Genomic DNA, 13,191 nt, shown 5'->3' with positions numbered 1-13,191 from the left:
CACACCAACATGGCACAAGTATACATATGTAACAAACCTGCATGTTATGCACATGTACTCTAGAACTTAAAGTATAATAAAAATAAAAAATAAAAAAAAAAAAAGAACTCACATAAACCTAAGGTAAAGGGGTGGAAAAAGATATTCCATGCAAATGAAAAAAAAATTGAGACAGAATAGCTGTTCTTATACTAGAAAAAACAAATTTTAAAGCAACAACAGTTTAAAAAGACATTGAAGAACACTGTAGCATGATAAAACGGGCAGTACAACAGGAAAATATCACAATCCTCAATATACATGCACCTAACATGAGAGCTCCCAAATTTATATAACAATTACTAGTAGACAAAAGAAATGAGATAGCAACACAAAATTAGTGGAGGACTTTAACATTCCACTGAAAGCACTAGACAGGTTATCAAGACAGAAAGTGAACAAAGAAACAATGGACTTAAACTGTACCCTAGAACAAATGAACTTAACAGATATTTACAAAACATTCTACAAAACAACTGAAAAGTATACACTCTTTACAACAGCACATGAAACTTTCTCCAAGATAGACCATCTGGCAGGCCACTAAAAAAGACTCAGTACATTGTTAAAAATCTAAATTATTTACTTTATTTTATTTTATTTTATTTCTTTTTATTGAGACAAAGTCTCCCTCTGTTGTCCAGGCTGAAATGCAGTGGTACAATCTCGGCTCACCACAACCTCCACTCCCTGAGTTCAAGCAATTCTCCTGGCTCAACCTCCTGAGTAGCTGGGATTACAGGTGCACACCACCACACCCAGCTAATTTTTGTATTTTTAGTAGAGATGGGGTTTCACCATGTTGGCCAGGCTGGTCTCAAATTCCTGACCTCAAGTGATCCACCTGCCTCAACCTCCCAAATGCTGGGATTACAGGTGTGATCCACCACGCCCTGCCAGAACATTGAAATTATATTAAGTATCCTCTTAGACCATGGTGGAATAAAATTAAAAATTAACTCCAAAAGGAACCCTCAAAACTATACAAATACATGGAAATTAAATAATCTGCTCCTGAATAATTCTTGGGTCAACAATATTATCAAAATGGAAATTAAAAAATTATTTGAACTGAATAATAATAGTGACAAAACCTGTTAAAACCTCTGGGATACAGCAAAAGCGGTGCTAAGAGAAAAGCTCATAGCATTAAGTGCCTACATCAAAAGGTCTGAAAGGGTACAAACAGACAATCTAAGCCAACACCTCAAAGAACTAGAGAAACAAGAACAAACCAAACCCAAACCTAGCAGAAGAAAAAAAATAATAAAGATAAGAACAGAACTAAATTAAATCGAAGCATAATTATACAAAAGATAAAAAATCAAAAAGTTGGTTTTTTGAAATGATAAACAAAATTGATGGACAATTAGTGAGATTAACCAAGAAAAGAAGAGAGAAGGTCTAAATAACCTCAATTAGGAACGAATGGGAGATATTACAACTGATACCACAGAAATACAAAATATTATTCAAGGCTACTATGAACACCTTTATATGCACAAACTTGAAAACCTAGAAGAGATGGATACATTCTTGAAAATATACAACCCTCCTAAATAAAACCAGGAAGAAATAGAAACTCTGAACAGACAGAGTTTGTTCAGAATAACAATTTATGACATTGAAACAGTAATAAAAATTGCCAACAAAAAAAGTCCAGGACCAGATGGATTCACAACTGAATTCTATCAGAGATTCAAATAAGAATTGGTACCAATCTTATAGAAATTATTTCAAAAGATAAGAAAGAGGAAATCCTACCTAAAACATTCTATGAAGCCAGTCATTACCCTAATACAAAAACCAGGAAAGGACATAACAAAATGGAAAACTACAAACCAAATATCCCTGATGAACATAGATGCAAAAATTCTCAACAAAATATTAGCTAACCGAATGCAGTGCATATCAAAGAGATAATACATCATGATCAAGTGGGTTTTATGCCAGGGTTGCAGGGTTACACATATGCAAGTCAATAAATATGATACACCACATAAATAGAAGTAAAAACAAAAATCATGATCATCTCAATAGATGCAGAAAAAAGCATTTAACAAAATCCAGCATTCATTTATGATTAAAAGTCTCAGCAAAAATGGCATAAAGGGGACATAGCTTCAGGTAATAAAAGCGATCTATGGAAAACACACAGCCAGTATTATACTGAAGAGATAAAAGTTCAAAACATTCCCGAGACCTGGAATAAGACAAAGATGCCCACTTTCATCACTTCTATTCTACATAGTACTAGAATTCCTAGCCAGAGCAATCTGACAAGAGAAAGAAACAAAAGGCATCCAAATTGGTAATGAGGACATCAACCTGTCGCTGTTTGCCAATCATATGATCATATAAATAGAAAGCCCTCAGGACTCATCCAAAAAGCTCTTAGATCTGATAAATTAATTCAGCAAAGTTTCAGGATACAAAATCAATGTACACAAATCAGTAGCACTGCTATACACTAATAGTGACCAAGCTGAGTATCAAATAGAGAACTCAAAACCATTTACAACAGCTGTTAAAAAAAAGTAAAACTTAGGAACATACCTACCAAAGAGGTGAAAGGTCTCTATAAGGAAAACTACAAAAGAATGCTGAAAGAAATCATAGACGGCAGAAACAAATGGAAACACATCCCAGGCTCATAGATGGGTAGAATCAATATTGTCAAAACGACCATACTACCAAAAGAAATCTATAAATTCAATGCAATTCCCATCAAAATACCATTATAATTCTTCATAGAACTAGAAAAAACAATCCTAAAATTTATATGGAACCAGAAAAGAGCCCACACAGCCAAAGCAAGACTAAGCAAAAGAACAAATCTGAAGACATCACATTAGCCAAGTTCAAACTACATTATGAGGCCATACTTACCTTGTAATGTAGTGTGATAGTGGTGTTAAAACAGGCATGCAGACCAATGGAACAGTGAATTCAAAAATAAAGCCAAATATTTACAGCCAACTGATCTCTGACAAAGCAAACAAAACATAAAGTGGGGAAAGGATATCCTATTCAACAAATGGTGCTGGGATAATTGGCAAGCCACATGGAGAGAATGAAACTGTATGCTCATCTCTCACCTTATACAAAAATCAACTCAAGATGGATCAAAGACTTAAATCTAAGACCTGAAACCATAAAAATTCTAGAAGATAACATTGTAAAAATTATGCTAGTCATTGGCCTAGGCAAAGAGTTTGTGACCAAAAACCCAAAAGCAAATGCAACAGAAACAAAAACAAAAATAAATAGATAGGACCAAATTAAACTAAAGAACTTCTGCACAGCAAAATAAATAATCAGCAGAATAAACAGACAACCCACAGAGTGGGAGAAAATATTTGCGAACTATGCATCTGACAAAGGACTAATACCCAAACTCTACAAGGAACTCAAACAAGTCAGCAAAGAAAAAAAAAAAAAAACTCTAATTAATTCCATAAAAAAGTTGGTTAAGAACATGAATAGACAATTATCAAAAGAAGATATACAAGTGGCCAAAAAACATATAAAAAATGCTCAACATTACTAATTATCAGGGAAATGCAAATCCAAACCACAATGCAATATCACCGTGCTTGTGCAAGAATGACCATAAGTAAAATATTAAAAAACAAAATTAGATATTGGTGTGGATGTGGTGAAAAGGGAACTGCTTGTGAGAATGTAAACTGTACAACCACTGTGGAAAACAGTATGGAAATTCCTTAAATAACTAAAAGTAGAACTACCATTTGATCCAGCAATCTCACTACTGGGTATCTACCCAGAGGAAAATAAGTCATTATATGAAAAAGACACTTGCACACAAACGTTTAAAGCAGTACAATTTACAATTGCAAAAATATAAAACCAGCCTAAATGCCCATCAACCAATAAGTGGATAAAGTAATGTGATATGTGAGATGAGATATATATATATGTGTGTGTGTGTGTGTGTATCTATATATCTATATAGATATATACAGTCTCATTCTGTTGTGTACATATATAGATATAGATATATACAGATATAGATATATAGACAGAGAGAGTCTCACTCTGTCACCCAGGCTGGAGTGCAGTTGTGTGATCTTGACTCCCTGAAACCTCCACCTCCTTTTTTCAAGTGATTCTCATGCCTCAGCCACTCAAGTAGCTAGGATTACAGGCGCATGCCACCATGCCCAGCTAATGTTTGTATTTTTTAGCAGAGACAGGGTTTCCCCATATTGGCCAGGCTGGTCTCTAACTCCTGACTTCAAGCAGTCCACCTGCCTTGGCCTCCCAAAGTGCTGGGATTGCAAGCATGAGCTACTGTGCTTGGCCTAAATGTGTTATACCATGGAATACTACTCAGCCATAAAAAAGGAAAAAAATAATGGCATTCACAGCAACCTGATGGAGTTGGAGATCATATTTCTAAGTGAAGTAACTTATGAATGGAAAAACAAACATTATATATTCTCACTTGTATGTGGGATCTAAGCTATGAGGATGCAAAGACATAAGAATGACATAATGGCCGGGCGCGGTGGCTCAAGCCTGTAATCCCAGCACTTTGGGAGGCTGAGACGGGCGGATCACGAGGTCAGGAGATGGAGACCATCCTGGCTAATACGGTGAAACCCCGTCTCTACTAAAAAATACAAAAAAATGGCCGGGCGCGGTGGCTCAAGCCTGTAATCCCAGCACTTTGGGAGGCTGAGACGGGCGGATCACGAGGTCAGGAGATGGAGACCATCCTGGCTAACCCGATGAAACCCCGTCTCTACTAAAAAATACAAAAAACTAGCCGGGTGAGGTGGCGGGTGCCTGTGGTCCCAGCTACTGGGGAGGCTGAGGCAGGAGAATGGCGTGAACCCAGGAGGCGGAGCTCGCAGTGAGCTGAGATCTGGCCACTGCACTCCAGCCTGGGTGACAGAGCGAGACTCCGTCTCAAAAAAAAAAAAAAAAAGAATGACATAATGGACTCTGGAGACTTGGACGGAAGGGTTGGAGGGAGTGAGGAATAAAATGCTACATATTGGGTGCAATGCACACTAATCAGGTGATGGGATGGGTGCACCAAAATCTCAGAAACCTCACCTAAAGAACTTATGCATGTAACTAAACACCACCTGTTCCTCAAAACTAGTGAAATAATAATAGTAATAATGAATTTTGAAAAGTAATCAAAGAAGACACAAATAAATGGAAAGCTATCCTGTGTTCATAAACTAGAAGAATTAATACTGTTAAAATGTCCATACTACACAAAGTACTATCTAGATTTAATGCAATTTCTATCAAGACAATTATGACATTCTTCACAGAAATAAATTTGTGCATTTAGAGCAAACAAATTTTTCACAAAGGTGCCAGAAACACAAAATGGGGAAAGGGGGCTTTTTAATGTATGGTGACATAAAAACCAGATATTCGCCTGCAAAATTAGATTCTTATATCTCACCATACACAGAAAACATCTCAAGATGGATTAAACACTTAAATGTAAGACCCGAAACTATTAACTGAAACCATGAAACTTCTAGAATTTAACATTGAGAAAAAGCTCCATGACATTAGTCTGGAGAATGATTTTTTTAGATAAAATCTCAAAAGCACAGATAGCAAAAACAAAAATAGTTAAATGGAATTACATCAAACTGAAAAGCTCCAGCACAGCAAAGGAAACAATCAACAGAGTGAAGTGACAACCTATAGAATAAGAGAAAATATTTGCAATCTATACATATGATAAGGGATTAATATTTAAAATATATAAGGAACTTAACTCAGTAACACGTAAACAACCTGATTAACAAATAAAAGGATTGAATAGACATTTCTCAACAGAAGACATACAAATGGCCAACAAGTATATGAAAAAATATTCAAGAAAACTAATCATCAGTAAAATGCAAATCAAAACCACAATGAGATGTCACCTCACTGCTGTTAGAATGGCTATGTAACATTTTGGTGATTTGTGCCTTCTGAAATTCATATTGAAATTTCACACTAATTTTAACAGTATTAAGAGGGTGGGAAATCCGACTATGGTGTTTGAGTGGAGCATTAGTGGGTTTATAAGAGGAGAAAGTGATACCTGAGCTAGCATGGTTAGCCCTCTTGTCATGTGATTTCCTGCACCATCAGGGACTCTACAGAGTCCGCACTGGCAAGAATGTTCTTACCAGATGCAGCCTGTCAATCTTGGACTTCCCAGCCTCCAGAATCATGAGCTAAATAAACCTTTATTTTTTACAAATTACCTGTCTCAAATATTTAGTTACAGCAACATTAAGCAAATGAAGACAAGCTATTGTCAAAAAGACAAAAGATAACAAGTGTTGGCAACCATGTAAGGAAAAAGAAACTCTTGTAATAACACTGTTAGTGGAAATATAAATCAGTACAACCTTTGTGGAGAAATTTATGGAGGTTCCTAAAAATGTTAAAAATAGAACTACTATATGATGTTACTACTGGTTATATATCAAAACAAAATGAAATCAGTATGTACAAAAGGTATTTTCACTCCCACGTTTATTGCAGCATTATTTACAGTAGCCAAGATATGGAATTAACCCAGCTGTCCATCAACACATAAATGAACGAGGAAAATATGGTATATACACATTGGAATACTATTCATTCATTAAAAAGAAGGAAATCCTCCTATTTGCATCAACATGGATGAACCTGGAGGATATTAAGTGAAATGAGCCAGGCATAGGAAGACAAATATCACATGCTTTCACTCATATATGTGGTGAGTAGAATGGTGGTTCCTAGAGGCTGGAGTGATTAAGGGGGAGAGGGAATGGGAGGATATTGGTCAAAGAATACATAATTATAATTAGGGGGAATAAGTTTAAGAGATCTACTTATAGCATGATTGCTATAGTTAGTGAAGATATACTGTATTCTTGAAAAATGCAAAGAGAGTGCATGTTAAGTGTTCTCACCACAAAAATGCTATGTGAGGTAACAAATGTATATAGACTTCAAAATATGTCATAGATGATAAATATATAAAATTTTATGTCAATTAAATATATAGTGAAAAATTAAAATAGATTGTGGTTATGATTGCATAACTCTGTGAATGTACTAAAATCCATAGAGTTGTGTATTTTAAATAAGTAAAGTAGGGGCCAGGTGCAGTGACTCACACTGTCATCCCAGCACTTTGGGAGGCTGAGGCAGGCAGATCACTTGAACTCAGGACTTCAAGACCAGCCTGGGCAGCATGGTGAAACCCTGTCTCTACAAAAAATAAAAAAATTAAAAAAGAAATAGCTGGGCATGGTAGTGAATGCCTGTGGTCCCAGCTACTTGGGAGGCTGAGTTGGGAGGGTTCCTTTAGCACAGGAAGTTGAGGCTGCAGTGAGACGAGATCGTACCACTGCACTCCAGCCTGGGTGACAGAGCAAGACCCTGTCTAAAAAATAAAGTCCAGGCACTGTAGCTCATGCCTGTAATCCCAGCACTTTGGAAGGCCGAGGCAGGCAGATCACGAGGTCAGGAGATCGAGACCATCCTGGCTAACATGGTGAAACCCCATGTCTACTAAAAATTCAAAAAATTAGCCGGGCATGGTGGCGGGCGCCTGTAGTCCCAACTATTCAGGAGGCTGACGCAGGAGAATGGCATGAACCCAGGAGGCAGAGCTTGCAGTGAGCCGAGATCGTGCCACTGCACTCCAGCCTGGGTGACAGAGCGAGACTCCATCTCAAAAATAAATAAAATAAAAAAGTGAAGTATATGATATTGAATTATATCTCAATAAAAATTAAAAATTAGTAAATAACTTTATATAAGGAATATATTTGCTGAAGTATATGAGGGGAAGTGGTTAGTAATGGAAACAGAATATAGCAAAACCTTTGAAAGGGAAGGATATTTTTACTAGCTTTTTTGTTTGTTTGTTTGTTTGTTTATTTGTTTGTTTTTCGAGATGGAGAGATTGGACTTTTTTTTACTGAATTCTATATACTTCTCTAAGTACCTGGTATCTAGTGGCTTCTCAGCTATTACTAATACTTGTTAGGTCCCGGAAATGTTTAATAATTACCTGTTGCTTTTTCTTAAGGATGGCAGTCAAGTAAAATGAAGACTGCTGAGGTGAAAAACAGACACACAAAAGCCTAAGAAGCTGAGAGTCCTCAGTTCACTGGAGGCTCCAGATGTCTTCACAATTGTAAAGACAAAAACAAAAAATTTGAAAAATACCAAAAGGAAAAATAAGTGCCAGCAAAACAGGGAATGACAAAGGAAGCCACCTGAAGATGCCTTCATCATCTGAACATTTCTCAGTTGCTACTTTACTTTTTAAAAGTAGTCTGTTATTTAAGAGTCAATTGCATTTATCTGTGCCTCATCTCCCCTATTTATTATTTGTCTCCTCAAGGCATTGGACAATGTTAACCACATTCCTTTTAACTCCCAAGAACATTGAGCCTTATGCATCAAGTGAGAGCAATTTATAAGCCCTTCGTTATATTTTCCTGGAAACTAGATGAAAGTGTTTTTAGGCCGGGCGCGGTGGCTCAAGCCTGTAATCCCAGCACTTTGGGAGGCCGAGATGGGCGGATCACAAGGTCAGGAGATCGAGACCATCCTGGCTAACACGGTGAAACCCTGTCTCTACTAAAAAAAATACAAAAAACTAGCCGGGCGAGGTGGTGGGCGCCTGTAGTCCCAGCTACTCAGGAGGCTGAGGCAGGAGAATGGCGTGAACCCAGGAGGCGGAGCTTGCAGTGAGCTGAGATCCGGCCACTGCACTCCAGCCTGGGCAATAGAGCGAGACTCCATCTCAGAAAAAAAAAAAAAAAGAAAAAGAAAAAAGAAAAAAAAGAAAGTGTTTTAAGTAAGGAGAACTCACTTAAAATGGTAAACTTGTCTGTTTCTCTGCATGATTGAGGACCTCTAGCTGCTCCAGGCTGCAGTTTGTGTCCTGCCATCCCTGCAAAACTGCCTGATACCTGCCTTCACCACCACCCAACCCAAGGCAACTCTGATTCTGGAAAGCTGAGCTCTCTTTTTTCAGTGCAATTTATCTCTCCCTGTGCCCTGGGAGAGGCCAGACAACAGTCCTGAGAGATACTGCCAGCAAGTTGTTTATGCCAGGAGGGTGTTACCCTACCTGTGGCCTCACTGCAGAGCCCTCTATGGAGAGGGGATGTATCTGATTCTGATGTTCTTTTACAAATCAAATTTCTACATTTTGATTTTTGTACCTCTTCTCAGACTCTGCGTTGTATGATATAATATTTATTTTATTATTAAAAATGGTGAAGTAACCAGCACATTGCTTTTTCTATCTTGATATCAACTATCTTAATTCTGTAAAATTATAATGTAAGTCTTGAGTGAAGTAGTCATTGCAGTATTTTATAATCCTAGTCATGTACCATAGCTTTCTCAAGGGGAAAAGTATTATAGTTATCTCTTCAATATTTGCTTGTGTGAAACAGTTATTAACACTGTTTGTAGCTAATCCTGTCTGTAGTGACTGTTTTGAGAACCCTAAATCTCTAATTTAAAGGCCCGAGATTTTATCAGTTTGTATGGAACTTGTGTTTGCTCCTTGGTCCTGGTTTCTTAATAAACTTATGAACATATTTGCCATGGATTTCCGAAGATTTAGAGTACATGTGAGGGGATTCAGTACAAATTACAGGGATTCAACACATTGACAACAGGAAAAATGTAATGAATTGTTAGGTGGGGAGTGATGTGAAGTAATCTAAATAAAAGCCTATATTATATTTGTTAGCTGATTTAGTTTATCTTTATTGTCACTGAGGAAGCATAATTTAACTTCAGTAATTAAGTTATCGTACAAAGCCTAAAAATTAATATTATCTTTGTAAACAGAAGAGTATCTGAGACAAGTCTCAATCATTTTAGAAGTTTCTTTTGCCAAAATTAAGGACATGCCCGTGACAAAGTCTCAGGAGGTCCTGAAAATATGGGCACAAGGTGGTTGAGATACAACTGGTTTTATACATTTTAGGGAGACATAAAACATCAATCAATACACATAACATGTGCATTTGTTCATTCTGAAAAGGCAGGACAACTAAAAGTGGGGGCTTCCCGGTCATAGACAGATTCAAAGATTTTCTGATTGGCAATTGGTTGAAAGAATTATTACCTAAAGACCTGGAATCAATAGAAAGGAATCTGGGTTATAATAAGGGGTTGTGGAGACCAAGGTTTTGTCATGTAGATTAAGCTCCCAGGTAGCAGGCTTCAGAGAAAATAGATAGTAAATGTTTCTTATTATATTTAAAGAGGCTGTTCTATCAGTCTTTTTTTTTTTTTTTTTTTTTTTGATTCTGAGTTTCGCTCTTATTGCTCAGGCGGGAGTGCAATGGCATGGTCTCGGCTCACTGCAATCTGTGCCTCCCGGATTCAAGCAATTCTCCTGCCTCAGCCTCCCAAGTAGCTGGGATTACAATAGGCACGCATCACCATGCCCAGCTTTTTTTTTTTTTTTTTTTTTGAGACGGAGTCTCGCTCTGTCGCCCAGGCTGGAGTGCAGTGGCCGGATCTCAGCTCACTGGAAGCTCCGCCTCCCAGGTTTACGCCATTCTCCTGCCTCAGCCTCCCGAGTAACTGGGACTACAGGTGCCCGCCACCTCGCCTGGCTGTTTTTTGTATTTTTTAGTAGAGACGGGGTTTCACCGTGTTAGCCAGGATGGTCTCGATCTCCTGACCTCGTGATCCACCCGTCTTGGCATCCCAAAGTGCTGGGATTACAGGCTTGAGCCACCGTGCCCGGCACTAATTTTTGTATTTTTAGTAGTGACAGGGTTTCACCATGTTGGCCAGACTGTTCTTGAACTCCTGACCTCAGGTGATCTACCCACCTTGACCTCCCAAAGTGCTGGGATTACAGGCATGAGCCACTGCTCTTGGCTTTGTTCTATCAGTTTTAAGGTATCTGTGTTGATGAGAATGCTGGTCAGCTGTGAGGCATGTCTGACACGTCTACCTCACTTTTCATTATGGCTGAAACTAGTTTTTCAGGTTAACTTTGGAATGCCCCTAACCAAGAAGTGGGTCTGTTCAGATGGTTGAGGGCCTTAGAATTTTATTTTTGGTTGATATTCTCCCCTTTCTGGCCAAATATTGCCAGAAGTTACATTGATGGCCACCAAACTTCTATTTTGACCCATAGTATTACTAAGGTGGCATGGCTGCCTGGCCCAGGTCCATCCTCTCCCTCAGTGGGACCCCTAGGGCCAAGGGACTTAGAGCCAAAAGATTTATAGCCAATTTAAATATTCTAGGCCAAACAGGAATGGACATCAACAGGCATTTATTAAGCCTTAAAATTTTGTATATAAAAGTCACCAAACAAAAAGTCAAATGTGAGGTTACAAAACTGACTTACCTACTTTTAACTTCTATATAGTGAGCTACTGTGGTCTTGGTTTTAGTTACAGACATATAACAGTTATCTGTACAAAACATAAGCCTTGTTAAAACCTTTTTGGCTAAGGAGTTTAGAGACTTGTTGTGCCACAACGCTTTTTGCCCTCTTTTAGCAATTTGTCATAAGGTGGCTGATAATTTTTTTAAGTATATATCTATCTGGATAAATATCATAACTGGGACTATTATACCCAGTAGGCTTCATCACAAGTATCTTTATATCCTCTCAGTAATGATTTTTTTTAATTCTACAGAAAGCAGAAAATTCTTTATGGTTGTGATGGATGAAATGGTAGCATGCATGTAATTATCCAGAAGGCAAAGTCCCTTATTTTGCCAGCTGTTTAGGCATCAAGGTACCCATCCTTGATTTGCAGGGTCTGAATTAATTCTGTTCCTCAAAACTGGCCCTTAGAATCTCACACACCCACTTCTTCTGGGATAGTCTCTGGGCCTAGAGGAAAGTTGTTTGTATAGGTTTAGCAGCAGGACATTTGCAGTGAAAAACTGACTGGATCCAGTGGGATTCAAAATGACAAAGATTTGCAGGCCTTTTCAAATCATCTCTAGTCTTCTGAATACATGATTCTGATTTTTTCAGAAGAAGTAAAACTACGAGAAATAAATAACAATAGTTTGACAATAGAAAGAGAATATTCGTGTCAGAACAGAAAAAGGAACCTATTCCATTAGGATGCCAACTAAAAACATGAAGAAAGTTATAACCTGACACTCTTTAGAATATTACTGTAGCCCAGAAATAATTCATGATTTAATTTTCACTCAAAAACAAAATTCAAGGCTGTAGTCTAGTAAAAGGTGTTATAGTTTTCCTTTGAAACAATTTCTCTCCTCTAGTCCTCCTTTTCTACTAAGGAGAAATTACAGTAAGACCAATTTGTGTGTGAAACAAGTTTTAGACTTATTATACTTGGCCTGATTATTTACACAAAGTGTAGCAAGAATTGTTTGACGATATAGGCTCTTTTCACGTAGGCTTTGCTGAACTTTACCTAAAAATGTGTTATTCTAGTCAAAGCCTTGGAAAAATAACCAGAGTCTCCAATTAGCTTATTTTTTTTTTTTAAAAAAGACTCTTTTTTGTTGTGAGGCGGAGTCTCGCTCTGTCGCCCAGGCTGGAGTGCAATGGTGCAATCTCGGTTTACTGCAACCTCAGCCTCCTGGGTTCAAGCGATTCTCCTTCCTCAGCCTCCCAAGTAGCTGGGGTTACAGGCATGCCCCACCACGCCTGGCTAATTTTGTGTTTTTTGTAAAGATGGCATTTCTTCCTGTTGGTCAGGCTGGTCTCAAACTCCCAACCTCAGGTGATCCACCCACCCCGGCTTCCCAAAGTGCTGGGATTACAGTCATGAGTCACTCTGCCCAGCCTCAGCATTATTCTTTAATTTCATTTTACACTGTACAGATAATAATAACCAAGGAATCAAAGGTTTCTAATTTCCCACCTTTTGATTTTCTCTTTATTCATTTAGTTTTGTCTGTATGTGTGTGTGTGTATATATATATGTATGTGTGTGTATATATATATGAATGTGTATGTGTGTGTGTGTGTGTGTATATATATATATATATTTTTTTTTTTTTTTGAGATGGAGTCTCACTGTCTCCCAGGCTGGAGTGCAGTGGCACGATCTTGGCTCACTGCAACCTCCACATCCCGGGTTCAAGTGATTCTCTTACCTCAGCCTCACAAGTCGCTGG

The sequence above is a fragment of the Colobus angolensis genome, unplaced genomic scaffold (assembly GCF_000951035.1).
Source record: "Colobus angolensis palliatus isolate OR3802 unplaced genomic scaffold, Cang.pa_1.0 Scaffold227, whole genome shotgun sequence".
Lineage (NCBI taxonomy): Eukaryota > Metazoa > Chordata > Mammalia > Primates > Cercopithecidae > Colobus > Colobus angolensis.
This window is presented reverse-complemented; position numbering follows the sequence as displayed.